This window comes from Pseudopipra pipra, chromosome 7, assembly GCF_036250125.1.
Source record: "Pseudopipra pipra isolate bDixPip1 chromosome 7, bDixPip1.hap1, whole genome shotgun sequence".
In the NCBI taxonomy this organism is placed as follows: domain Eukaryota; kingdom Metazoa; phylum Chordata; class Aves; order Passeriformes; family Pipridae; genus Pseudopipra; species Pseudopipra pipra.
Window position 1 is genome coordinate 3,094,249 of NC_087555.1, and position 25,033 is coordinate 3,119,281.

At 49.9% G+C, this 25,033-nt stretch overlaps 1 protein-coding gene and 1 long non-coding RNA gene across 2 annotated transcripts in view; one reads left to right on the forward strand and one right to left on the reverse strand.

The window, feature by feature from the left end:
* The window catches only part of LOC135416917 (uncharacterized), a 39,438-nt gene extending 33,352 nt beyond the window's left edge, over positions 1-6,086 (reverse strand). The window contains exon 1 of the long non-coding RNA XR_010431811.1: positions 5,946-6,086. This is a non-coding gene — a long non-coding RNA (uncharacterized LOC135416917). The remainder of the gene's footprint in view (positions 1-5,945) is intronic.
* The window catches only part of TWIST2 (twist family bHLH transcription factor 2), a 31,021-nt gene that overhangs the window by 3,343 nt on the left and 2,645 nt on the right, over positions 1-25,033 (forward strand). The window lies entirely within an intron of this gene.

The following is a 25,033-nucleotide window of genomic DNA, read 5'->3' on the forward strand; positions in this document are numbered from 1 at the left end:
TGTCTGAATTCAAGATCTGCTGTCTGAATTCAGGATCAGCTCCTGCCTTTCCTAGGGAGTAAGGAGCATGAATGAGCACCGGTCAGACTGGGTTGCCACCCTCCCTTTTCCCTTGGTTTTGGGGAGACATAAGCAAGGAAAAGTTTTCTCCTTGGAGGAACAGTCATTCCTCTTGGGCTGTGAGTGAAATAAAAAGCAGAGGAGCTTTTTGATTGGAAAATCAGAGCCTTGGGAACTGGGAAAATGCCACCTGGCCCCTGCGAGCGCCAGCAGGTCGCTCCTCTGGCCACGAGAGCTTTTCCTGTTCTACTCCACGGAATTCCAGACAGCTCACTCCTGGAGTTTCAGGAGAAACAGGCGCAGCTTTGCACTTCAAGGGCTGCAATGGGATGTTTGAGCTGAGCCTTCCTCCCCCCCCTCCAAACCTGCCCATCCTCCTGGCGGCACCTGCACCCCTTCCCCTCGCAGCAACTTCCCTCTTTCGCTTTCAAAACGTTTGAGATGTTCTAAACTGAAAAAAAAAAACACCCACTCGGAAAAAAAGACATAGTAGGGAAAAGCTGGGATGTCAGGACCATGAGCAAAGCGTAAAGGGCAACGAAGCTCTAACCGCCGCACCAGTAAGACCAGTTTGCCAACACCCCCCTCACTGGGGATGAACACTCTGCCTCCCCTGGGCTGGCATCGGCACTAATAACACCTTTCCCATCTTTTCCCTGCCGGAGAAGCCACATGCAACGTGTATGCTCGATCCGCAGCCCCTTCAGGCTTCCAGGGCTGCTTCCAGTATAAAACACCAGCATCCTATTTCATTTTCTCCTTAAAGAAGCAAACAGATGTTATCTCTGCTGGCCCTGGGAACAAAACCTAATTCTAGAGTATCTGAGAGCAGCACAGTGAGCTGGGGGTGTAGTGACACTGGAACTAAGCCCTTTTTGTCCCAAAAGCCCTATTTTTTTTTCGACGCATCCTTCAAAAAATGTAAATAAGTTTCCTTGACAGGAAGGATTGTAAAGTTTGGTATTTACATTAATGGGCTTGTAGCGGGGGGTTTTCATCTCAGCGCATTTAAAAGCCCAGCAAAAGGCATTTTGGAGCCTCTGTTTACGTTCGTGTCGTTCCCTGGGAAAGGATAAATCTGTTACCCAGCAGACACCAACCACGCTGCGAGTCAGCCAAAAAAACGCTCAGGCTCAGGGATCTCTGAAAAACAGGGTGCAAGGAAAATGCTCCGGAGAAGGAGACACGCAAAAAGACAAATCGGCCTTGGCCCGGACACAAATAAATGAATTACCATCAGAAAGAGCTGGAGACACGCACGGGGAAGGGAAAAAGTTGAATCAAAACCAAAGGACCGCTTAGAAAAAGCGGTAAAAACATGTTGTTGCTTAATTTGCCCGAGGCAGGGTTGCGGTAGAAAGTCCTATCGGGAGAGATGTGCGTTGAAGGGTCATTAAGGGAACATTCAAGGCAGACATTCGGGCTAAGTAGACCTAATTTGTCTCCAAATTAGTCATCCTCGCACCCGCTCGGCTCCGCAGAGGAGCTCTGCTTTTCAAAGCATCCTCGTGAAAACAAAGGGAAAGATCGAAACGCTTCTCCTTTGCAACCTCCCTTCACATTCCTGCCTTTAGTGCTTTTTGGGGGGCATATTTCGTGGAGTTCTAGGTAGCGATGATAAACGAGCCCTGGAGATCACAGCGAGCTCTTACAGAGCTGGGACAGATCCTGGAACCGCCGCCGAAATCTCTTGTGGGGACATTTCATGTCACTTTCCCCCCCCCCAGCAATATAATTAATTTTATAGCTGTAGCCCTGAGAATATCATTTCCATGTGGTTCAGCACGACTTTGAAACCTCCAAGCCCGAAATCTCTAGAATTTATGTCCTGCTTTGGAGCCGTAGGAATGGTGGGATGAAGCCACGAACGTGGAAAGGGACGGCACCACAACCCCGAAACACGGCGAGCTCGACATGTCATCAGGGGACTGGGGGAAGCAGATATTCCAGGGAGCTTTTTAACCCCCTCCTCAGGCTTTGTAGAAAATTGGGAAGGGGAAAAAAAGCTGTTCCTTGCTCTCTGCTGATCCCACCAAACACCTCAGCGGGCTGGGGAGTCCCCACTGCTCCTCATTTACTTCTTTAGGCAAATTTGGAAGCGAGGAAAACCCAAGAAACCCTCCAGCAGCCTCGTGCTAATTAATGATTAGTTCTCAAGAATTAAAACAGCAGAAATATTTGCCAGCGATTTAAAAATAATTAAAATAAATAAATAAATAAAAAGATAAAATAAAATCAGACCCAAGAGCAGACAGCCCGGAGTTTAATTAGATTTGTAGCTGGGGAAGATGACCACTCAGCAACAACAACTAATCACACAGAAATAGCAAATTAACTCAGCCAGCCAATAAATCAAAGCGGGGCAGCCTTTACCCATCACTTTAACCACTTCCATGCTGGACCCGGGAACCACTGGGATGGAAAACAGCGGGATGAGGTGCCTGCTGGTGGGGTTTTTACCCGGTGGCAGTTGCGCAGTTCCCTTGTCCTCCTCCTGCAAAGAGGTGGGAGTCGGGGCTCTGGCAGCCCTTCGGGATGTGCTTCTCCTCCTGCCTGAAAGCAGGGAATTTTGTGGGCTTGACTGGTAAAATAGAAGATCCCCCTGTGAATTTTATCCGTGACCTGTCACCCTGAGAGTGCGAGGTTTTGGGGTTTTAGCAATAAGGAGGGTTTTCCCTTGGGAAAGGGAGTAAAAATAACTCAGTCTTTATCACACCAAGGGAAGCAGCAGCAGGAACCTGGAGACAGGTTTGTGCTGGAGGAGGGTGTAAATGGGGCAGGGAGGTTTTTGTTTCCACTTCCATAAAAATATTCAATAAGCACCAACAACTGCTCAGTCCTTTTGCTGACAGAGTGGCCTTTAGATCCCTGACTTGTCCCGATAATCCTCCCCGAGGTCTGAGCCTTTCGGGCGGGAGGGGGGGGGGGGGGGGGAGGGAAGTTGTTTAGATTTAACCCTCCAAAACGAAACCGGGAAAGGTGGCGTGGATTCCTCACCGGGATCCACCTGGGAAAGGGGCACTGGGCACCCCCAGACCTCTGCCATGAGCTTCCTTTGTGAGCCTTGGGTGATCTGGGCTTTCTTTTGCAGGCAAACCCGTTGTCCCACAGATCTCAAGAGTGGTCAGACACCCAAACAGAAAATAACCCTCCTGCCCTGCATGGGGAACTCAAAGCTCCCTCTTCTCCCAGCTTTTCTTCTCCATCCTTTAACCACAGCTTGGAAAAGAGAAAAAGGAGGAGGGTGGGGGGAAGAGAAGAGACAGATGTCCACTGGTTCAGCTTGATATATATTTACTGGAAGAGGTCCAGTGAGCCTAGACTAGCTTTAATTGAATTCCTAGTAAGATAGTTTTGCTGCCACCCCCAAGAAGCAGCTTCACCATTTCCTTTAGAGATATTAGACCTGCCAGACACACACTTCAAAATGTATGAATTAGCTTTGGGATGAATTTAGCCACCAAAACCCCTCCTGCAGTAATTTATCTGATTATGCTTTTGGTTTTAGCTGTTGAGGTCTCCTTTAAAAATCATGTGTTTGTGCTTAAATGTAAATAAACTTAATTGCTCTGCTGAGAGAGAGAGGGGGGGAATCAGGGCTGCACTGAGGCTAAAAAAAATCAGTGAATCCAGCTTGGAAAATCTGGTAGGGTGGGAGAGAGTGGCTTTCATGCAGAAAGCAGCATTTTGGGTGGCTGGGGCGGTTCCCTGATACATCCACATCCAGTGTCCCCAACAGCAAGCTCTTAATAAAATTAATATGCCAGAGGGACCTTGCAGAGCCACAAAAATGCACATTTCAGACTGATCCTTATGCCATGTTTTATGCCCATTGTGCTGAAATCTCACTGTGTGAAAAGGTTGGATACAAGGAATTCCTGGCTGGGAGGGGGAGCTCAGAAAATCCCAGGGATGGTAGGGAAAAAAAATAGGATTGTAGGCTCAGAAGAAAAATGAACAGGCAGATGTTTCCCAGCAAAGAACTTGTCACTGGTAATTAAAAATAATCAACCACCTTGTTGAGGGCAGGAAAGGAGTTCGATCCTTCTAAACTGCAGCATCCTGGTACCCCTGTGCCATCGCCCTCCGGATGCTCGTCCTGCAGCACAGAAATCCCACCCTGGACACGCTCAGGATGGAAATTCAACAAAACACATCAGTGAGCCAAGAATTAAAGGGTTTGAGATGGGGAAAAGAGGTTTGTGATATGTTCAAACTGAGCACCTGCCTCCTTGTCCCTCGTGGGAGTGTCCCACGCTGTCTCCAAGCCACACAGCCCCCAAATTACATCCCACAGGCCCTTTTGGGGTCAAATCATGTGATTTCAAGTCTTTTTTCCTCCTAAATACACAAGCAAGCTCGCCCAACAGGCACCAGTGGGTTCCACAGCGTGGGGTGGGTGGGAATGGAGCCTGTGCAGGAATATCTGCCTGGAAGCAGAGCGTTTTCACCCCACGGAAACTTCCCAGTTACCGGGGCACAAAACCACACGATAAAAACAGGCCAGATGAGATAAAAAAGAGTCTTTAAAAAAAACACTGTGCACGCAACATATCAATCAGTATTTTTACACATTAGATAGGATGGCTCTTGTGCCTATTTTTCTGCATTTTGCCGAATTATTTGGCCTGATGAACTCGGGAAATTTCTGAGCTCACCAAGTTCCTTTTTGCCGGCCACGAATCGTCCCTGCGATCTCCGCGTTCCCTTTCCACTCCAGGGGGGTGTTTAGACACTGAACAACCTGGTATTTTACAGTTTTTTCATCTTTTGCCACGAGAAGTTGTTTCATAGATCCCTGTGACCACCAGCACTAAATAATCTATTTTGTCCTGCCTGGCTTTGAAAGGTTGGCTGTAAGGAGGGAGCTGGAGTGTCCGCGTCCTCCTCGCCTTCCCCGCTGGGATGAGCTGAGTTTTCACTTGGATTTTGGGGCAGAGAAGTGGTTCAGGCTTTTGGAATTCTTCAAATCGCCATTTGTGCCTCAAAGCAAGGGAAATAAAAGCATCCCTTTGCTTTTCCCCTTGGAAATTTAAAACACAACCAACCCAGTGAGTGAGTTGTAAGGAGTACGCGGCTTTATGTGTTCATGCCAGGGAAATTAGTAGTGGAAAGCACCACAAAAGGACCCAAAAATATAACTCCATGCACCCCCAGAGTGCTCAGAGGGCTGGGGATGCAGGGGAGCATTTTCAGCATTGAATGGGGAGCTCAAAACACGCTGATTTTCACTAGTTAATCCCAAAGTTTTTCTCCCTAGCGCTGTTGTTTTGTAAACCAGGCGATACTTTCACTCTCAACGAGTGGCAAAAGGTAAATATTTTTCTTTCACTCTCTACTAGTGGCAAAAGGTAAATATTTTTAAGTTGTTGAGGGAACAGACATGGCTTGGAAAACTGTAGCTATTCCTTAGCTAGGAATAATCTTAGAATCATCCGATTTTCAGGATAATCATGTCGGAATCAGGGATAAAAATGCCCAGCTTTAAATGCAGATCTACCCCCTTTTTCATATTGGTTTGTTGTTCTCATCTCTGTCATTAATGGCTCATTTTCTGCTGTAATTAGAAAGGTTTCCCCACACACCCCAATGCCTGAGGTCCATGGGCAAGTCCCAAGTACATTTATTAGATGAGCCCACTCATCCCTGCTCCTACAGAGAATAAACCTCCTGTTTTATAACACATTCAGAGCCATTTCCTAACTCCATTATTTCACCATCTGGGCAGTGTATTTTTGTTTCCCAGTGCTGGTTTTCCTTCATCTTTCCTTGAAATGCTGCTACCCAACCTTTCACATAACTACAGCCACATTTGCATTATTTTTAAGATCCAAACCCTCTTTCTGGATGGGAGATCCATAGGCTCACCTCCTGGAATTACTCACCCACTGCAGCGCTCAGGCTGCCTTGCAGCTCTTCTCTAGTTCAGACACATCCTTCAAGTGGCCCACATGGTGAAAATGTTTCAAAACAAGGGGGGTTTCAGTCATTTCTGAAAGAGGGCGGTGAGGAGAGGAAGGTTTCCTGGAGCTTCTGCAGAGAGCCCAGGCATCTGGGAAGCTTTTCAGGGGAGTTGGTTGCTGGGACAATTTGGGACTTGGAGTCGCTCTGTTAAGCACTCTGAGGTGTAAACACGGCTGGTGAGGCACCTCCAGCTCCAGGGGTTTGGCGCAACCAGGGAAGAGACTCTAGAATAAATTGCTGGCCCGGTGGTACAACAAAGAGCAATGTCCACATGAACCAGCCATGTCCTGGGAATGCCCACAGTGGGAATGCCAAACCACCCCTGGGTAGGCTCCAGCCCAACCAGGCACTGCTGGGACCCCAACCCTAAACCCTGATCCCCCCCACCAGCACCTCCCAGCAGGACAGAAGCCCTGGAATGCCCTGGGCTCTCCATCTCCCTGGCTGCCAACATCCTGGCACCACACAGGGATGTAGCACAGCCAGCCCTGGCTCCTGCAGGTCCAGGAGGCATCACACGGGGCTGGGAGGCAGAGGAGGCTGCTCCACTCCCAGTCTTTTAGGAAACTAAGCATTTATTATATATTAAAAAAAAAAAAAAAGAAAGAAAAAAAAACGAAAGAGAGGATTTGGCAGCGAGCAGAGGGTGGGGATCCCTGCCAAGGCCTGGACAGCTGGACCTTCTTCACTAGCAAGTTGTGTGATCAGCAAGGGCTGTGCTGAAAGCCAAGAGGAGTTACCAGAGCTGCCACATCACATCGGGCTGATCCTCCCTCTGGGAGACACCTTAAAGAGACAAAGCCACCCCAAAACCTGCCCCAGAGTGCTCCCAGCAGAACCAGGGGCGACCTCTGGGGCTTTGTGGGTTGTGGTGTTTCCCCCCCGCCCCCTTCCCCAACTTCTGATCCAAGATGAGGGGACAGGGAGGAGACTTGTACAAGGCTGTTTTTCTGTTTTCTGCAGCCTTGCTTTCAGCCCAAAAAGGCTGGGTTTGCCCCTCCCGTCCAGGGCTGGGCGCTCCCCAGAGCTTGGAATAACCCAGGAAATTGGGCAAAAGCTCCAGCAGGTCCGAGGACAGAGGGGATCAAGGGGTGGCCTGGCACTGCAAATCCTAAAACTCTTGTCTGGGGGAGTCTTAAAAAGAGCAGGAGAAGCACAGCAGGAGGAGGGAGGGAGTTGTGACGAGATTGGAGGAGATTTGAGGAGCTGCAGACCCCAGGGAATGGCTGGAGGATGTTCCTCTCCCTCCCAGCAAAGGGTAACAAAGCAAAAGGCTCCCAGATACCTTTTGAAACAGCAAATTATCCTCCTTTTCTTCAGGAGCAAAGCAAGAGACCTGTTTCCAGGTGTTATCCCTGCCCTATCCATCCCCTACCTCTCCAAGCACTCCTCAGGCTTCAAGGTTTAATTTTAAGCTCATCACCGAAAAAACCTCCTGACCTCCCAAAATCCTTCCTTCACATCCCTGCCATGTGGATTCCCATTTCCCTTAGGAAGCTCATTTTTCTTGCAAACATCTCCCAAAGATCCTTTTTTGCTCCAAGGCTGCACTGAGGTACCCAGTCCCCAAACATCCCATATTTAGCAGCTCTCCCCATCCTGGCAGCAGATTCCCAGGCTTAGGGAGAACTGGTTGATGGAAAAGGTGGAAAACCACAGGAGCTCCTGCTGACTCAGCATCTGCTGGCACTAGAGGGCAGGATAAACTATATCAAATAAAGAATAAGGTGGGTTTGAGGTCACATCCAAGGGGTGTGTGTCTCACAGGGAGCACAGGGAATATCTGGGAGCAGCCAGGAGCTGCCTCACTGCCTGGTGCAAGGAATTTTGCTCTGAGTACATCCCACATTAATGATCATCAGGACAACAGGTTATTTAATTTAGGGCCAGAGCACGGCATCAGAGGTGCTCCCACCACATTGCAGTCACAGTGCCTTTCTATAGAGAAAAACTCTTTTTTTATATAGAAAAACTCTCTTTTTTTTTAATAAAGAAACCTCATGATTTTCTCTGCTGTGTTTATGTAGGAATATGATTAAAGCTGCACTGCCCTCATCTTAATAGGAGACGTTAGATGAGCTCCAAACACAACAAGCACAGGTTTACTCTGTTCCTTTATCAACAGCCACTTCAATAAACAACCCAAATTTGAAATGATGACTCCAAGTGGGTCAGGCAGCCCAGTCCTTTCATTAGGGAAAACCTCAGGAGCTGGCAGGCTCGGAGAGCAAGGTAATTTGTGGTCTAAACATCAGAAAGACTCTCAGGCCTCCCAGGTCAGGTCTAACCCTGCAGGCACAGGAGGTGCTGAGTTGCTGGGTCTGCCAGAAAGTGCCTTCACTGAGGGACTGGATTCCTCTAAAATTCCTTTAAAATCTAAAGGTTGGGGCACAGGAGAAAAACCTGAGCCCCCCAGAGGTGCTGTCCCCACAGGGTTTCAGCGCTGCAGCACCTCAGTTTAGGACTAGACCCAGTTGTGGCCCAGCCTTGGAGCTGAGACACCCAAAAACTGCACAGGAGAGCTGTGAGGAGCATAATGAAGGTATTGGGGTTAGTGACAAAAAGGGCCAACCCCTAAAACATGGTTGATTCCACAGACTCCTTAGAAGGGAATCACTAAATGCTGCTGAATAGGAGAAATGCAGGGGCTCGGGTGCGGTTTGGGAGTGGAAATGTCTCAGCCCTGCTTTGCTGTGAGGGAAAAGGGAGGTCTGTAGTGATAGGCTACAAAAAGGGGGGTTTGAAGGACAGCAAACTGAGAGGTGATGCTTCATGAAGGATCCCATCCCCTCTGTCCATCTCCAGCCTGTTTTCCACTGCTGGTTTTTGGCGGGAAGCAAAAGTGCCGCAGGATGTGGGGGCTGGCCCTGCCCTTCCCAGCTCCTTCCAGCCCGTGTCCCTTGTGGGGACACTTTATCCCAGAACCTCTGGGCTAATTTTAAGGCTGCCACCTCTTTTGTACCATCTGATGTGATGGGGCCAGTGGGCTTTGCTCTCCTTGCACCCCCAGCCCACCCTGGGCACACTCATCTCCAGCCGAACGAAGGGACCAGGCGGAACCTTCTCCCAGCTCCCACCCAAAACCTTCCCGTGCAAACTCGGTGCCTCAGTTTCTCCTCCAAAAAGCAAATTGTAATACTTTGAGTGCCCACCCTGTCACCTCCCCACCAGACAGGACTCTCCTACACATTGAGAAGGGATTCACACACAACCAGACTGGATTTTTGCCTGCCCAGCCAGACCCTCCTCCTTGGTGGTCGTCTCCCCACAGCTCCTCAAAATCCAGGGTGCCCAGGGGATCTTTGATCCCAGAGGGGTCCAGGCACTGCCAGATGGGAGCCAGCTCTGCACCAGGGCCAGGCTGAGCACCCACATTTATATTCCTTTCACAGCCTCTCATTCCAGAGATCTAAATTGCAGATGTTGCCCTTCAGATGTGGAGAGAGACAAAAACGGAAGGAAAAAGGTTAAAGCAGCTCTGTGAGTCACTCCAATCTACTGTTGATTTAGAAACCTACCTCAGCTGTAAATAAGCTTCTCCAAAGTGTTTAACCTTTTGTATCCTGGCCAGGAAAACTAATAAATGAGAACAAAACATCCCTCCTGAGCCACAGAAGCAACAAATCTGGAAAACCCCACGGTGGGGTTAGAACTGAGAATAAAGTGACCCAAAACAAGTGACCTGGAGAGGGGGAAAAATAAAAAGAAGGCATTAGTGGGGCAGATAATGAAAGGAGCAGGATGTGCTGCTCTCTGGGATCTGCTCCAGGCAGCAAAGGGGAGGAACAACTTCCCAAACAAGCAGCAAGAGGCTGTGCAGTGAAAAAACAAAGCAGAGCTCAAACCAATAGCAAGACTCCGGTTCAACAGGCACCAGCCCCCACTCGGTGCACCCAGACACTCCCTGGAGTTCCATTACATCCCAAATTATTTCTCCACAGGCAGTTTGGGTGCTGCTCTTTTGGGGCTAGAAGCCCCAGGTTGAAGGCAAGGGGCATCTCAGCTGTGGGGCAGAGCTCGGAGCAGGATCGCAGACAGGAGCATTCCCGGGAGGATGAGCTTGGCTGCAGGTCTGCCTATGGATCAACGGCAAGGAAACTCTGGAGAGGGCTGGCATTGCAGACACTGCAGGGAATAACAGCTTTGGGAAGCCCTGGGAATTTTGGAAGGCAGCTGAACCATCCCACCCTCTCTAAAAATCCTGTTGAATCCTTTTTTTGCCTTCAAAGCCGAGGGTGTAGCAGCGGAAGGGGAGCTTTCCCTGGGATTTGAGGCACTGAGTGGGAGTTGAGAGAAAGGCCGGATCTGCTGATCTCAGGGCACCACCAGGAGAATTCTGCACCAGGATCTCGAGGAGTTCACTTGGGCCAGAGCCATCCCAAGGTCTCTGGTTAAAGCACAATCCTGCAAAGTGGCCAAGGGGGCTTTGGAGTCCCAAAAGCTGCAATGATTAAAAGGAAAACTGCTGAGCAAGCACTTCCTGCCCACATCGGACTTGCCTTAAATATTTAGGCATGCTTTAAATCACAAAGCACCAAGGGTTTTGTAGAGATGGGGATGCTTTAAAAAAAACCCCAAAGTCACCCTTCTGGTCAGCATACAAATGCAAAACTCAGGGCAGAGGGAGCTGGTGGATAATTCAGACCCAAACACCTCTTGGAGTGATTTTCCCTCAGTTCCTCCCCATTCCCAGGCAGTTTCCAGCCCCACAACATTAGACATGAAGTGAGACAGGACTGTGCTCCAAGTTCATGTGTTCAAGTTTTCCACCTAAAATCCAAATAGTGGAAACCTATTTAAAAAAAAAAATCCAACCTGTTAAAAATAAAACCTATTAAAAATACTACATTAATTGATGAAATAAGGCATTACACTGAAACTGTGTGTGAGGAGGGGCCTCTATAAGAGTCATAAGTGATATTTTAGAGAGCTGCTCACATCTCCCTGTCCTTGCTGGTGTTGAGTTCAGCCTGATGGACACTGAGGAGCCTAAAACAGGGAGAAGGTACAGCTCAAAGCTGAGGGAATCTGATCCAAGAGCTGGGATCATCATCCCAGCAGAGACAAGCAATGGAGCACAGCACCAGAGAGAACAAAGGGAGCTGAGGGGGAGGAAGCAGGAGAAGGAGCCCAGGAGACCAACAGCAGAGGAAGTAAAAGGCCTTGGAGACTGGGAAATGAGCAGCTCGGGCTGGGATTTATCCCAAAGCCTGCCCAGGCACCAGGATAACATGAGGAGCCTGTTCACAGGGGGAATTTTTTGCTGGGCAGATCACAGAGCACTGCATCCCCCAGAGGCTGTGGGAATGATGATGGGGTGAAGGGGAGCACCAGGGTCAAGACAGAGCCAGGCTGGAAGCAGAAAGCCTCCCAGCAAGGGGCCAGCAACACCCTTTTCACACAGCACATCCCTCCAGGGATACAAAAGAGAGGGAAGGAGGAAAGGCTTTGGGGTCCTGGGAAGGTTTCCCCACTTTCCCTGGTCCCAACCTTAACCCAAAGCCGAGCTGAAGTAGCCCAAGGTCTCCCACAGGAGGTTCGTAGCTCTCAGCTGCCACCAAACCCCAGGGAGGTCAGAATTGCCCCAGATGGTTTCCCAGCTCCTCTTCCAGGGCTTTGTCTGATCCTGACCGACACGGTCTGACCCCTCTGAGCCAAAGCATCATAAAACTATCGAGCCCTCACTGTGTCCAGTGCCCACTTCCCACCACAGCATGACACTGGACTCGGCATCCAACAGCCAGGACCACCTTCCTCTGACCTGTTTTTAGGGAAGGGACAGACTGGAGCTGAGGGGTGAAGCCCAAGACATTTAGGGCCCCTCCAGAGCTGAGATTTTTCTGAAAGGCACCAAGTTTTCTTGATCCTTTTGAGAATTCCAGCCTACACTCATCTCCAAGAGCCTTCAGCATTTAGTTCCTCTTTGAATCTCTTGGAAAAACTTAAATCCATAATATACAAGACCAACATAAGTAGGGATAAAGCAACATTTTTCAGGTTTGAAATGCACAGCTGGAAGTCCAAGAGAGGACATGAGCTGGGGCAGAGCTGTCCCTGCATGGCCTGGGCCATCTCCAGAGGCTTGTCTGATCCTTAGACTAGACCACAGGCATTCCCTTGGCTCTCCTGTGCCTGGGGCATCCATCCTGAACCTCAAGATGACTTGGCTGGGTCTCATCAGAGGTGACGCCCTGGCCAGGCAGGGAGTCCCCAAAAACTAAGTATCCCATCCTAGCCCATGCAGACATGGAAAAGGGGACCAGATTCCCCCAGAGCAGTTGGGGAACCACCAATTCCTGAAGTCAGCCTGGAACAGCTCCTGTGAAAGGAATAAACTCAGTTGTTTTCATGGAGCTCAAAGATCTTTCAGGTCCCTTCCAAGCCAAACCATTTCATGATTAATGGGGCAGAGATGGAAATGGTTTGGATGTCCAACACTGGAGAAGTCAGAGAGCCTCCTCCTCTGGATTTAGGGCCCAAAACAGAGATGAAACAGCCAAGTGAGGTGATGGGAGCAGAATAAGGATATCCCTGGATGGAGAAGCAATGCCAGGAGTTCTCCTTAGTCTCTGGAGCTGCTGGGACGTGGCACACTTGTGCCAGCTTCCTTATTCCAGCCCTACCCAGCTGGGGAGCAGCTTGCAAACACTTGGAAGGGAAGGCAGAAAGTCTTTAATGAGCCCCAAACCATTCCTGAAAAATCCATTAGCTATTATTTCAGCTGTGTGACCTCCTGAAGGGACTTTCTAGAGGGCCAGATTATGCAGGCAACTGAAAATATAAATAAGTACAGAAAGGGCAGAGATCACTTTGTTCAGCCAAAGCGTGTGGGATGTCAGGTTAAGCTTCCTGTTGGGCTCATCCCTGCACTTCCAGGAGAGGAGGGTGGCTCAGCATTCCCATTTCGCCTTCCAACTTCAGGGAAATTGTCCCACAAGATTGAAAATCGAGCCACAAGAACCAGCCCCTCTCCTGGAGTCCTTTGGCTAAAGCTGCATTTCATTCCCTCATTTATTGATGTTGATTTAAGTAACTGCTGGTTTTAGAGAGCCTTTAATTCAAGGAACCCATTTACCTTTCAGGTGAGGATGTGGTAAAAACACATCTACTGGAGCATTTCCTAAGAACTGAGGGTCAGGGGGAAGAGGAGCCTCTCTCCAAATCTCTCTGGATCATCCCTAATGGATGAGCACCAGCTTTACAATATTCCATGTATGTCTACACATGCACACCTATATTTAGTGATTTACTGCTGCGTGACAGGTGTACATGGATAGAGAACTTCCTCATCCCTGGAAGTGTCCAAGGCCAGGCTGAACAGGACTTGGAGCAACCTGGGCTAGTGGGAGGTGTCCCTGCCCATGGCAGGGGCGTGGATTAGATCCCCTTTAAAAGTCTCTTCCAGCCCAAACCATCCTGGGATTTTAATCCACACACTTCTCTAGACAGGACAGACCAAAACTCCCCTTTTCCTTCCCTGCATTCCATTGGATTCCCTAATTAGCCTTTAAACCTTCCTTTTCAATCAAGAGTGTACCACCCAGCCCCAAACATCACACGTAGAGAAACACTTTGCTGTGCTGCAAACACAAGCCCACGTGTAACGCTCGGTTGGACAGAGCAGAGGAGCAGGTTGGCATCAATCAGATGTTTCCATCGCCCCTGGAAACATTCCAGGCCAGGTTGGACCGCGTTTGGAGCTGGTTTAGTGGGATGTGTCCCTGCCCATGGCAGGGGGGCGTGGATTAGATGCTGTTTAAAGGTCCCTTCCAACCCAAACCATTGTGGGATTTATTGCAAACCCAAGCAGAGAAACCCAGCAACAACTTCCGAGCAAGCCCCTGATTCCCAGGAGCACCAGCTCAGCTCAGATCTGCCCATCCCAGACAGCTCGTGACATTCCCAGAGGAGCAGCACTGCCAAAGGCAAAGCAAAAGCCTTTGTTTGGAGCAGATGCTACAAAGAGAGCTCCTCTTCCTCCCCCCAGAGCAGGGATTGCATCAGTCCCGCAGTAACTCAGGTTATTATCTCAGTGGGAACCTCCCGGAGTTCAGGCTCAGAGGTTCAAACGAGTCCAGCCTGCAGCTGGCAAACCTAAACAAGACCAGCCAGCTGGTGCTGAGCTGAGTCACTGGCTTGAAAATCTCCACTTAACCCGCTCCTTTCATCCCTGAAGCCCCAAAAACCTGAAGACACACGTCTGCCTGTGGCAGGATGGCAAGGCTCCCAAGGCCCGTGCACAGCAATTTTCCAGAGCTTTTTTCCGGGCTGCTGTGCGAGTGCTGCACACAAATCATCTTCCTGGGAGCCACTTGCTGGGCTTTGGGGATTCAGCAGAGCATGTGCTAAATCCCACCAAAGCCACGTTTGGACATGAGGCATGTGATTAAATACCCCACTAAACACAGAGGAGCAAAGGACACAATGACTTATCTGCTCCTTGAGCAGAGGCATTCCATCTCTGCCTGTTCCTTCCTCCAAGAGTTTGAACTTGGAGTGAGACTGTTTGTCCCCTTTGAAAAGCAGCAGCGAGGGTGTGGTCAGCTTCATTTTACCCCTTGTGAAGCCATAAAATCCAGCAGTGGGATGGGAAAGTGTGAAGGGGGTCATTTATTTATGGGAAAGCAGCACAGAAAACTGGGGGAGAATGAAAGCAGAATAAAATAAGATTTTCAAACTGATTAGATAGTCGTTGCACTGGGAATTAAAAGCTGCAGGGGGGTGGTTTATAGAAGTGGAGGCTCTTGGAGCAGAGCAGTGGGTTGGGAAACTCATCCTGGGGAGCTCAGAGCACCATCCCAGCTGGAAATGTGTTGCTGAAAAGGTTGTGAGTAAGGGCTGGATCCCTCTCCCACTCCCCTGCCCGGCATCAGCCCCAGAATACTTTCAGGAAAGCCCATAAAGCAGCTGGCCAAGCTCACGCTGATGGTTGATGAGTCTTGGAAAAAGGAGTGATTCAGGGTTGCTCAGAGCCTGCACAGGGACCTGTGGGATATTCCCATCTCCTCAGGAGACCAGGATCCTGATGGCAACATCCAAACCCACAAAAATCCAGACCAAATGTCTCAGCCATGGCCAGCTCAGCCCCTCTGCTGTTGCCTTCCTCTCCCCCCACCCCCAGGAGCCACCACAGCCCAAGGTGCCCTAGCAGAACTGCAAACCAACACAAACATCCAAGCACTTGTTCAGTCAGAGCCTGCCGAGGAATTTCCCACAATCACAGGATCCTTTAGGCTGGAAAAGACCTCTGAGATCATCAAGTCCAGCCTTTGGCTAGTCACTAGATCAGAGCACTGAGGGCACTTCCAGTTGTTTCATGAACACCTCCAGGGATGGGGACTCCACCCCCATGGCCCCTTGGTAGCCCATTCTAAAGCCTGACAACCCTTTCCATGATGAAATTCCTCCTGATGTCCAGCCTAAACCTCCCCTGGTGCAGCTTGAGGCCATGTCCTCTTGTCCTGGATGTCATAACACACACCAGAGCTTGGCCAGAAGCACATTTTTTCCCAACGTTGGCTCCTCTCCATCAGTTTTGCTCAAGAAAAAGCCAACTCTCAGAAGGTTGGAGCAGGGAACGAACTGCTCCACCTTCACATGGAACTGTCAAACCCAGAGCCAGCCGGGTGACCCTTCTGGAAGGTCAAGCCTAAGTTCTCTTCTGTGGGAAAGTATTAAATAATTCTGATATCAAATACGTGCAGATCCTTGACTGAGCCCAGAATCCTGATGGATTTGAAGCAAAACGAACAAAACCAGTCTGAAGAACAGCATAATCAAACAAAACAACAACAAAACCAGTGTTCTGCACACTCCAAAACCTCTGCCAGCCTCTCCTTGTCCTGCCGAGGGCTCCTGAGGCAAAGCTGCGTGCAGAGAACACCTGGAGCTGGAAGGATCATCAAGTCCAACCCCTGGCCCGGCACAGGAGGTGCTTGGACACCCCCAGGAAGCAGAGGCAGCCTCGGGAAAAGGCTGGTGAGGGAAGGAGGAGAGGAAGGAAAGAGGAGGGAGAGCTGCTCACAAACACCAAGGTGGGGCAGGAAGGGGCTCATTACCCTGAACAACAACTGAAAGGGCTGAGGCTGAAATCTAAAGGCCTGGCTTTAAGGAGCTTGGTTTAAGGTTTTGAAACCTGGTTTAAGGCTCAGGTTGGATCTCAGGGAAAGGTTCTTTCCCCAGAGGGTGGTCGGGCACTGACCAGGCTCCCCAGGGCAGCGGTGCCAGAGCTCAGGGAGTGTTTGGACAATGCTCTGATGGACAGGGTGGGATTGTTGGGGTGTCCTGGGCAGGGCCAGGAGCTGGACTGGATGATCCTTGGGAGTCCCTTCCAGCTCAGGATAGCCTGTGATTCTAAGCATGGCCATTCCATCTGCATGGGTGGGGAGTTCTCTAAGTTTCCTGAGAAGGGTATGTGGTACTTGGAGTAAAGGCTGGAAGAAATGGCCCAGGAGAGATGCAGGACCCAGGATGGCTTTTGCCAGGCTTGTGTCCTGCTGATGTGGCTGCCAGGGCATGGAAAACAGAGGGAAAGAGCCCCAGGGCACTACCAGGCAACCAGTGCAAACCTATTCAAATTCCAAGTCACCAGCAGCATTCCCAGAGACAAGGTCTGGCATCAGTCCCATCCAGGGTGCCCAAAGTGCCGGTGGAGATGACCTGAGATGCTCTCCCCAGCCCCACACACCCCAGAGAGCCTCACTCCATACCGAGTGCTCCTTATCCCAGCAGGATTGTTCATCCTATAAAAATATAAATCCCTGTGCACGAGGGCAATCCCACATATTTTAAAGAGTTGGGCTCCTCTTGTCCTAAAACAGGATCAGAGCAGCTTTATTGACCGTAGCAGATAGAAGGTGGGTTATTCCAAGTGGGAATTTGGCCCTCTGACTTTAATGATGCTGTGGTGATTAATCCCAGAGGGAGACATGGCCTGGTCCAATCCCTTCCCAAAGTCCTGGGAGATTAAACACCACCCTTACTCAGAGCCTGGGGGGTATCCTAAAAAAACCATCACCTGCTGTCATAGGAAATGAGGATGCATTGGGATCAAGGACTTCGAGGCACTTCAGGGGCATGTTTTTCAAAGACTGCTGGGATGATGCTGGAGTAACATCCTTTCCTCAGCTAACACCTGGGAATGTCACCTGGGATGGGAATCCAAAACCTGGGCACAGTGACACTGGGCAAGGAGATAGGGAATCCAGGGAGTTCTTCCCACTGAGGAAGATGTGATGCTCTGTGAAGCTCCATACCTGTAAAAGCAGGATTAAATCCATCCGTGCCTCAGGGAAGCTGCCCCAGAGGCTCTTTGCCACAGCAACAAAGGGAAAACTTTCCTTCCTACTCCAAATGCCCACAAAAAGGGTCTTTTTTTTCAGCAGTCATCTCCAAGGCTCACTCAGCATTTTGCTTCCCAGAGTCCTGTCCTCAAGGACCACATGTTTTGCAGGGAATGAATCTGCTGAAAACTAAAATCCCTTGAGCTCCTTTACACGGAGAGAGACAGTGAAGCTGCACCATGAGGAGAAATCCCAAAATAAACCAATTCCAAGGTGGGTGCTGGTGGGTTTTTTGGGGTCTCAGGTGGTACAAACACAGAGTGGAAGGGACCTACCTCATCTTCCCATCAGGTCAGTCATGCAGAGGAATTATTCCTGGCTATGGGATACCAATGTCTCTCCCCAGATTTGCTCTGAGAGTCTCTATCTCCAAATTTGCTCTGGGGATCTCACTCCCCAGATTTATTCTGGGATTCTCTCTCCCTAGATTTGCTCTGGGAGTCTCTCTCTCCAAATTTGCTCAGGGGGGGCTCTCTCCCCGAATTTGGCACCGCACAGGCCAAGAGGACTATGAGGGCTAGGTGTTGCATGCAGAGGAGACATGGGGAAGAAATCCCTGGATTTGCACTTCCCTGGCTCCAGGATGCCAGTATCTCTCCCCAGATTTGCTCTGGGGGTGTCTCTCCCAAAATTTGGCATCAAACAGGTCAAGGGGACTGTGAGGGCTGGTGTTGCAAGCAGAGGGGACATGACATTTCCATGGGGAAGAAACCCCTGGGCTTGCACTTCCCTGGCTCCAGCCCGGCCTTCCAAGTGTTCCTGAAGTCCAGCACCTGGAATGTGATGTAATCTGAGGCTTGATGGGCAGCAGCAGCCCACGTCCAGCTGTGCACATCTGGCCTCCAGGTGTTCCAGCTGCTCTTTGTCAGGGACTGTGTGGAACATGAAAAAGCCCCCCAAGTTCGGGAGGCAATCCTACCTGTCCCAGGGATTGTTCCCAGAAGCCCTCAACATTCCATGGATTTTATGGCTCTGCTTGTTAGTGGGTGGCCCCAAGGTTTTTTGTTCAGTTTCTTTAAATCATTATTTTATTTAAATTGAGCAGTTTAAACCATAAATTCTGTTAAAAGCAGGATTTTTCCTTGTTATTAATTCCACTAGCGTTAATCCACTGAGTCACTGGTATCATCCTCTCCCTGATTTACTCCCAGGATCAGATGTTACTACAGAGTCTTTGTGCTGCCCAGATGAAAATTAGGCAGATTTGGAATTTTGGATAATTGAAAATTAGCTGGAGATGAAAATTGTTCCTCCTTGTGCTCCTCCTATGTCTGGACAGAGCAAGACTTGCTCCTAAAGAATTTAATCTATCCAGGGATTGGTAAAATGGGGAAATCCAAGTCTCATCCATGGTGCAGGTCCAGTCCTGGAGCATCCCACAGGGATTCTGCTGCTCCTGAGGTTTGCTGCACCCAGGAAAACTGGGAGAGCAGGGAAGCTTCTGGCTAAGCAGGCCAGAGACAAGGAGTTCCCTTGGAAAAAGAATATAGCCCCAGATGGATAGATTTATTTTCAGGGAAGGTGTTTGTCTCAGAATTTGTGTTAGTTTGGCAGGAAGGCAGAGGGGGAGGAGGTTTGCCTTTGGAAAACTCCCTGCTCTTCCCAAAGGGGTGTTTTTAGAGTCCACTTCTTATCCCGGTTGTGTTTATCCCCGGAAGGACAGGCCAGGACCTCGGGCACATTTCACATCCTAAACTAAACCCCCCTCAGCTTAATCTGTCTTTGTGCAGGATGAGATCTGAAGGAGGCTTTTCCTAGGAAGTGTCAGGCCCACCCAGAACCTTGATTTGAGTGCCCTCATCCTTGGCCTGAGCCTCCTCAGCCCCAGAGCCTCCCTTTAGGGCCACCTCTGTGTCACAGCAGGTTCTCCACCTCAACCCCGTGTACTTCCCAAGAAGAACATCCCGTTCCCTGCCTTTTTTTCCACTCCCTGCTGCTTATTCCACACCTTCTGTGCCTGGTGTTTGTTTGGCTCAGGGGGTGGAGATGAGCCAAGGGGAGACATTATGAGCTCTTTTAGCCAGGAGGGCTGGTGGTGGCTCTCCCTGTCCCCTCACCCTCCCGTGGCTCAGGAGATGCTGGTGGTTGCTCCCGTGAGGCAGCCGGAGCTTCCACAGTCCTTCCAAACTGCTTTTTCCTGCCTTTTTCCAACTTCTCGTTAGCAGCTTCCTCCTCTTGGCAGTTCCTTGCTTTTCCAGTCATGTGCTGCCAAGGTTTTAACAAGGGGCTCCCACTAACCTGCCTCCTCCCCTCCCAGCTGCCCCCAGCCCCCCTCAGGCTGTGGAGGAGTGTTGGGATGAGGGAAATTTGCCTTTGGAGGAGGGTCCTTCCTGTCTAAAGCTCCCCCCCCCCCCCCCCCCCCCCCCCCCCGGCAGTTTAGAGCTGGTTTTGTATTTGTTTGAATTCTCTGGCGAGGGAGGGACACCTTGGAGCAAACATTCCTGACTGTCCAGAGGTTGTGCAGGGGGGAAGGACACAACACAGGAACTCAGAGCATCCCAGCAGCAAAATACTTCCTTACTCAGCATTCCCTCCTCCTCTCCAGCTCCGTGTGACTGATTTGAGCTGGAATGGGGAAGAACTGGCCTTTTCTAGGGGTTTTGGGTCCCAAAATGTAAGTTTTTCTGTGGGAAGTGTTTGGCAGGTCCCTGGGCATGATGGAGGCCACCTTGGCTTTCTCCTCCTGATGTCTTCTTCTCAAGGGTTCATTCCATCCATCCATCCATCCATCCATCCATCCATTCATTCCAGACCAGGTTGGAGAAACCTAGGCTAGTGGAAGGTGTCCCTGCCCATGGCAGGGAGTGGAATGAGATGAGCTGTAGGGTCTCTCTCAGCCCAAACCATCCTGGAATTCTCTGGCTGGCTGTGGGCACCAGTAACTTTTTCTGCAGCAGTAGAAGGAAAGAAAAAAAGAAAGATTTAAAGCAGTATTATTGAGTCATTTCAGTCAATATTGGTTGCTTCCTGATATTGGACTTATTTGGGAAAAAAAAAAAGGAATCACAGGATCAACTAGGTTGGAAAAGACCTCTGAGTTGGAGTCCAGTCACTCCACTTCTCCCTGCTCTGGGTGTTATTTAGGAGAAGAGCACTCCCACGTGCCCTGGATTTCTTTCAGGGTGGGTGAGGCACTTTTCGGTCAGTCCCAACCTCGTGGCTCTGCTCCAGCAGCCTGGGCTCCATCCTGCTCCAAAGGCTGGGATCACACATGGGCAGGAGGCACCAGGATCCTTCGTTGCCTCAATTTTCCCCAGACTGTGAGGTCTGACCTTCCTCAAGGATGCACAAGATGTTCTGGAGGGGGAGAAACAGTCTCAGGGCAAGAGGGAAAGGCCTCAATCTCCAGTTCCTTATTCCACATCCCCAGAGAGGAGGAATCCCAATAAAAACTGAGGAGCTGCTGGATGCAGGGAGGATGTTTTACCTCCAGCCATCCACCAAGCTCCTAAAAGCCTTGATTTCAATGAGAAACACCCAAAAAATGCAGGGATTTCTGCTGGGTTTAGCCTTCTGTGGGGGAAATACCCCAGAAATCCAGTGTGGGGGGGAACCCCCCAAAAATCCAGGGATTTCTGTTGGGTTTAGCCTTTCATGAAGGGAAACACCCCAAAAATCCTGGGATTTCTCCTGGGTTTAGTGTTTTATAAGGGGAAAACCCCCCAAAATCCAGGGATTTCTGCTGAGTTTAGCCTTTTGTGGGAGAAACACCCCAAAAATCCAGAGATTTCTGCTGGGTTTAGCCTTTTGGGAGGGGAAACCTCCCAAAAATCCTAGGATTTCTGCTGAGTTTAGTGTTTTATGAGGGGAAACACCCCAAAAATTCAGGGATTTCATCTTGGTATAGCCTTTTGTGATGGGAAACCCCCAAAAAATCAAGGTCCTGCTGCTGAGCAAGGTGGTATTTTTCCTAAAAAGTTGCATTTTTTTACCATCCAACTCACAGAAATATTTTAAATTTAAAAAAGGCCAGTCTTAAATTTAAACGAATGTATATTTCAATTAAACAAGCTCCAATTTAAACAAATTTGATCAATTTAAATTTAAACAATGCCAAGCTGGACAGGGCTTGGTCCTAGACCAGGACCTGGTCTAGTGGAAGGTGTCTCTGCCCATGGAATGAGATGGGCTTTAAGATCCTTTCCAACCTAAACCAGTCTGGAATTCTGGAATATCCCTTTGGTGATCCTGCAGCAATCCACAGACCAGCACATCCCTTCTTCCTTCAACTTTGCTATAAAAATCTCTGGGAATACATCAAAACATTAAACAGGAATACAGCACCTGCAGATGGGGTTTTCCCAGCCTTAAACACAACAGAGCCCCGTGTTTCCATCCCCATGGAATCCATGGGGGATTCAGCTGAAGTTCTCCATGTGGTTTAGGTCGGGTTGGAGCCCTTTTTGGCGGGGGGGGTTGGAATTAGGTGATCCCTAAGGTCCCTTCCAGCCCAAACCACTCCATGATTCCATGATCCTGTGATTCCAGCTCCTGCCAGCCACCACCTCTCCTCCATCCTAACACATCCCTGCTGCTTCCCAGAGATAAAAGCCAAGCCAAAGCAAGTCCCTGTGACTCCTGCCTTCGGTTTGGATCGTCCAGCTCCCAGGAGCACTCAGCCCCGTGCAGAGCTGGAAAGGAGATTTTGGGAGGCTCACAGTTAGGTCAAAACGACCTTAATTCCCTCCAGGTCGAGATGGGATTCTGCTTTGCAAACTTGGAATGCTGCCTTCCAGCTTTCCAGCCTCCAACACCCAGTCCCGGGGATGCCATCGGTGTTTTCGGAGCACGGCTCTTTTCCACTCTTCCCATACACCAAAACAGCTGGAACGTTTTTTTTTTACCCAGCTCCACAAAACAAAAACAATGGCAAAAAAAGAGGAATCATTGTCGGGCATGGAAGATTTTCAGCTGGAGCAGCATGAGTTTCAGGAGGTTTTGGAGCGGATCAGAACACCCCGGGATGCTGGAAGGGAAAGTGGACAAACCTGAGTGGGGATATTCCCACTGGTCCATGCCATGTGCTTTTTTAGAGCAGTCATTCCCAAAACAGCTGGGAATGCTGGTCTCTGCTTCATGGGCATGGGATGAAGGGCTGAATTAGGGGGGTTTGGCAGGGAGCACCTCCTGTAGGTGAGGAAAACCTGGGGATTAGGGGATTTCTGTGTCCCCGGCAAGACCCTCCTGGGGATCCCAGACCTCTGCACTTCAAGCTGCCACAAAGGTCTGCATGTCCATCCTTTGGCTGGCAAACCTGGGAATGGGTTGGATCACTGAGGGGGGGGAGAGAGGAGGATGGGATGGTTATGGAGAGAGAGGAGGATGGGATGGTTATGGAGAGAGGAGGATGGGATGGTTATGGAGAGAGGAGGATGGGATGGTTATGGAGAGAGGAGGATGGGATGGTTATGGAGAGAGGAGGATGGGATGGTTATGGAGAGAGGAGGATGGGATGGCTGAAGGAGCCCGGAACCTGCAGTGGTTCCACCCATCCCACTCTCCCAGGTGACACAGGGCTCTCCCGCTCACCATGACCCAAACTCAGACTTCCAGCCTGGGAGACAAGACACAGAGATCCATCCTCCTCTCCAGCTTGGCATTTCCAAGCTTAAGAAAGCACAATCCTCTTCTGGAGCCTCTTGCTTTGGCATTTCAGGGTTCCATGCCAGCCCTTTTCCCTGGGAAGGCCCACATGTGTCCCCCAAGTCATGCTCCACATTGTTCCCTGTGGTTTTAGCCTGTCCCTGTGCCCACAGGGAAGGAGGCACCAGGGGGGTGACATCATGCAATAACTGAACTGCTCCTATTTATTCATTTATTTTGAAAAATAATATTACAGGCAGCTGCTGCTTAGCACAGAATGAAAGATTGAGCTGATTTTCTACAGCAGGAGAGTCCCCTTCTGTGTCCTAACCCAGCACTGCTCGGGCTATTCCAGAATAAATTTTTAAACTAAAAGAGGAGAGATTTGGATGGGATATTAGGAAGAAAGTCTTGGCTGTGAGGGTGGGGAAGGGCTGGGATGGAATTCCCAGAGAAGCTGTGGCTGCCCCATCCCTGAAGTGTCTAAGGTCAGGTGGAGCAACCTGGGCTAGTGGAAGGTGTCCCTGGATGAGCTTTAAGGTCCTTCCAACCCAAACCAATCTGGGGTTCCATGAGCTCCTCTCTATTCCATTTTCCTCATCTCGATGACTAAGTAGATTCTCTCCAGCCCTGGGTGACACCCAGAGAGGTCACTGCCTGAGGCACTTGCTCTGCCTTGTCCAGGCATTATTTCCAAGCAGAAATAACACGGGACTTCTCCTTCCCCATTCACCCTATCACAGGTTTGGAATATCTTACCAGTTTTTATGCAGCACCTGGAGCACTAAATCCTTCTGAATTAACAGCACGGATGAGGGCCAGTAACCTCAATGCTTATGGCAACTCCAGAGGTTCCCAAAGGCAGCTCCCATGGGAAGTGCCCTGTGCTGTCCCACTGAGCAGGGCTGGGCTAAACCACACTGGTTTTTCCTTCCCCAAGGTGAAGGGAAAGGGAGGAGGAAACGGTTTATAAACTTCTCAGTGACTGCTGAAATCCTCCCCGTTGCTGTGCTCACACCCCTCAACCCCCCACCACCCCCTGAGCCCCTCCCCACCCCCCAAAAACAGGGCAGGAAGGTGGACCAGAACCTTCCTGGGAGGGATTTGGGCTGGAAGAAGCCCCCATGGAAGGAGAGAGGCTGAGCCCTGGGGGCAGAACCTTTGTTTTACATTCTCAACTTTCAAAGAAGCTGAAAAACCTTAAAAAAAACCCAAACTAAAAACAAAAACAAAACACAACAACAACAAAACCACACCAAATCCCACCAAAACCAACTAACAAACTCCAACAGTTTCCCTGCATTTCCCATTTCATTTGCACTCTTGGTCACGTCATGGAAATGATTTCACTCCTTTTGTAACCCAAACCACCCCAATCCTATATAAGCAAAGGCCTTGGGGACTTGTTGTGAAATTTCCTGCAACTAGGGCTGTGTTTTGCTGCCACCTTCCATCAAGCCAGAAGCCCTTGGGATTTCCAGGCTGTGGAATACTCCTTATGTGGTTGGGAAGTGCTCCTAAAGCAGGGAAAACTAGAGCAGGAAGCCCTCCATTCAAGGGAGCTGCATCGGGTCTGAGCAAGCTACAGGGTGGGAGAAATGCTTGGAAAGCCCGAAGAAATGCTTGGAAATCCCTGAGAAATGTTTGGAAATCCCAGGAGAAAGTAGTTCCCATCCCTGGAAGTGTTCTAGGCCGGGTTGGACAGGGCTCAGAGCAACCTGGGCTAGTGGAAGGTGTCCCTGCCCATGGCAATGAGATGGGCTTTAATGTCCCTTCCAATCCATCCTGGAATTCTGTGAGATGTGTTTTCAGCAGAGGCTGTCACTGTACATCACCTCTCAGTCCAGATACTGCAATCTTACATTACTATAATATGGAATTATGGCATCCAGCTATGCCTTGGAGGATCCCAAGGTGCCTTACAGGCTCAAATCCCACAGGCACTGGGAGACGGGAAGGGGTGAACTGGGGTTTCCCAGCCAGAGAAACTGAGGCACACACAGGGAGGGCAATCCCAGCTGTGCATGAGCTGGGATTAAAACCAAGCTCTGGAAAGCTCTGCTACCACACCAGCTTAGCGCTGG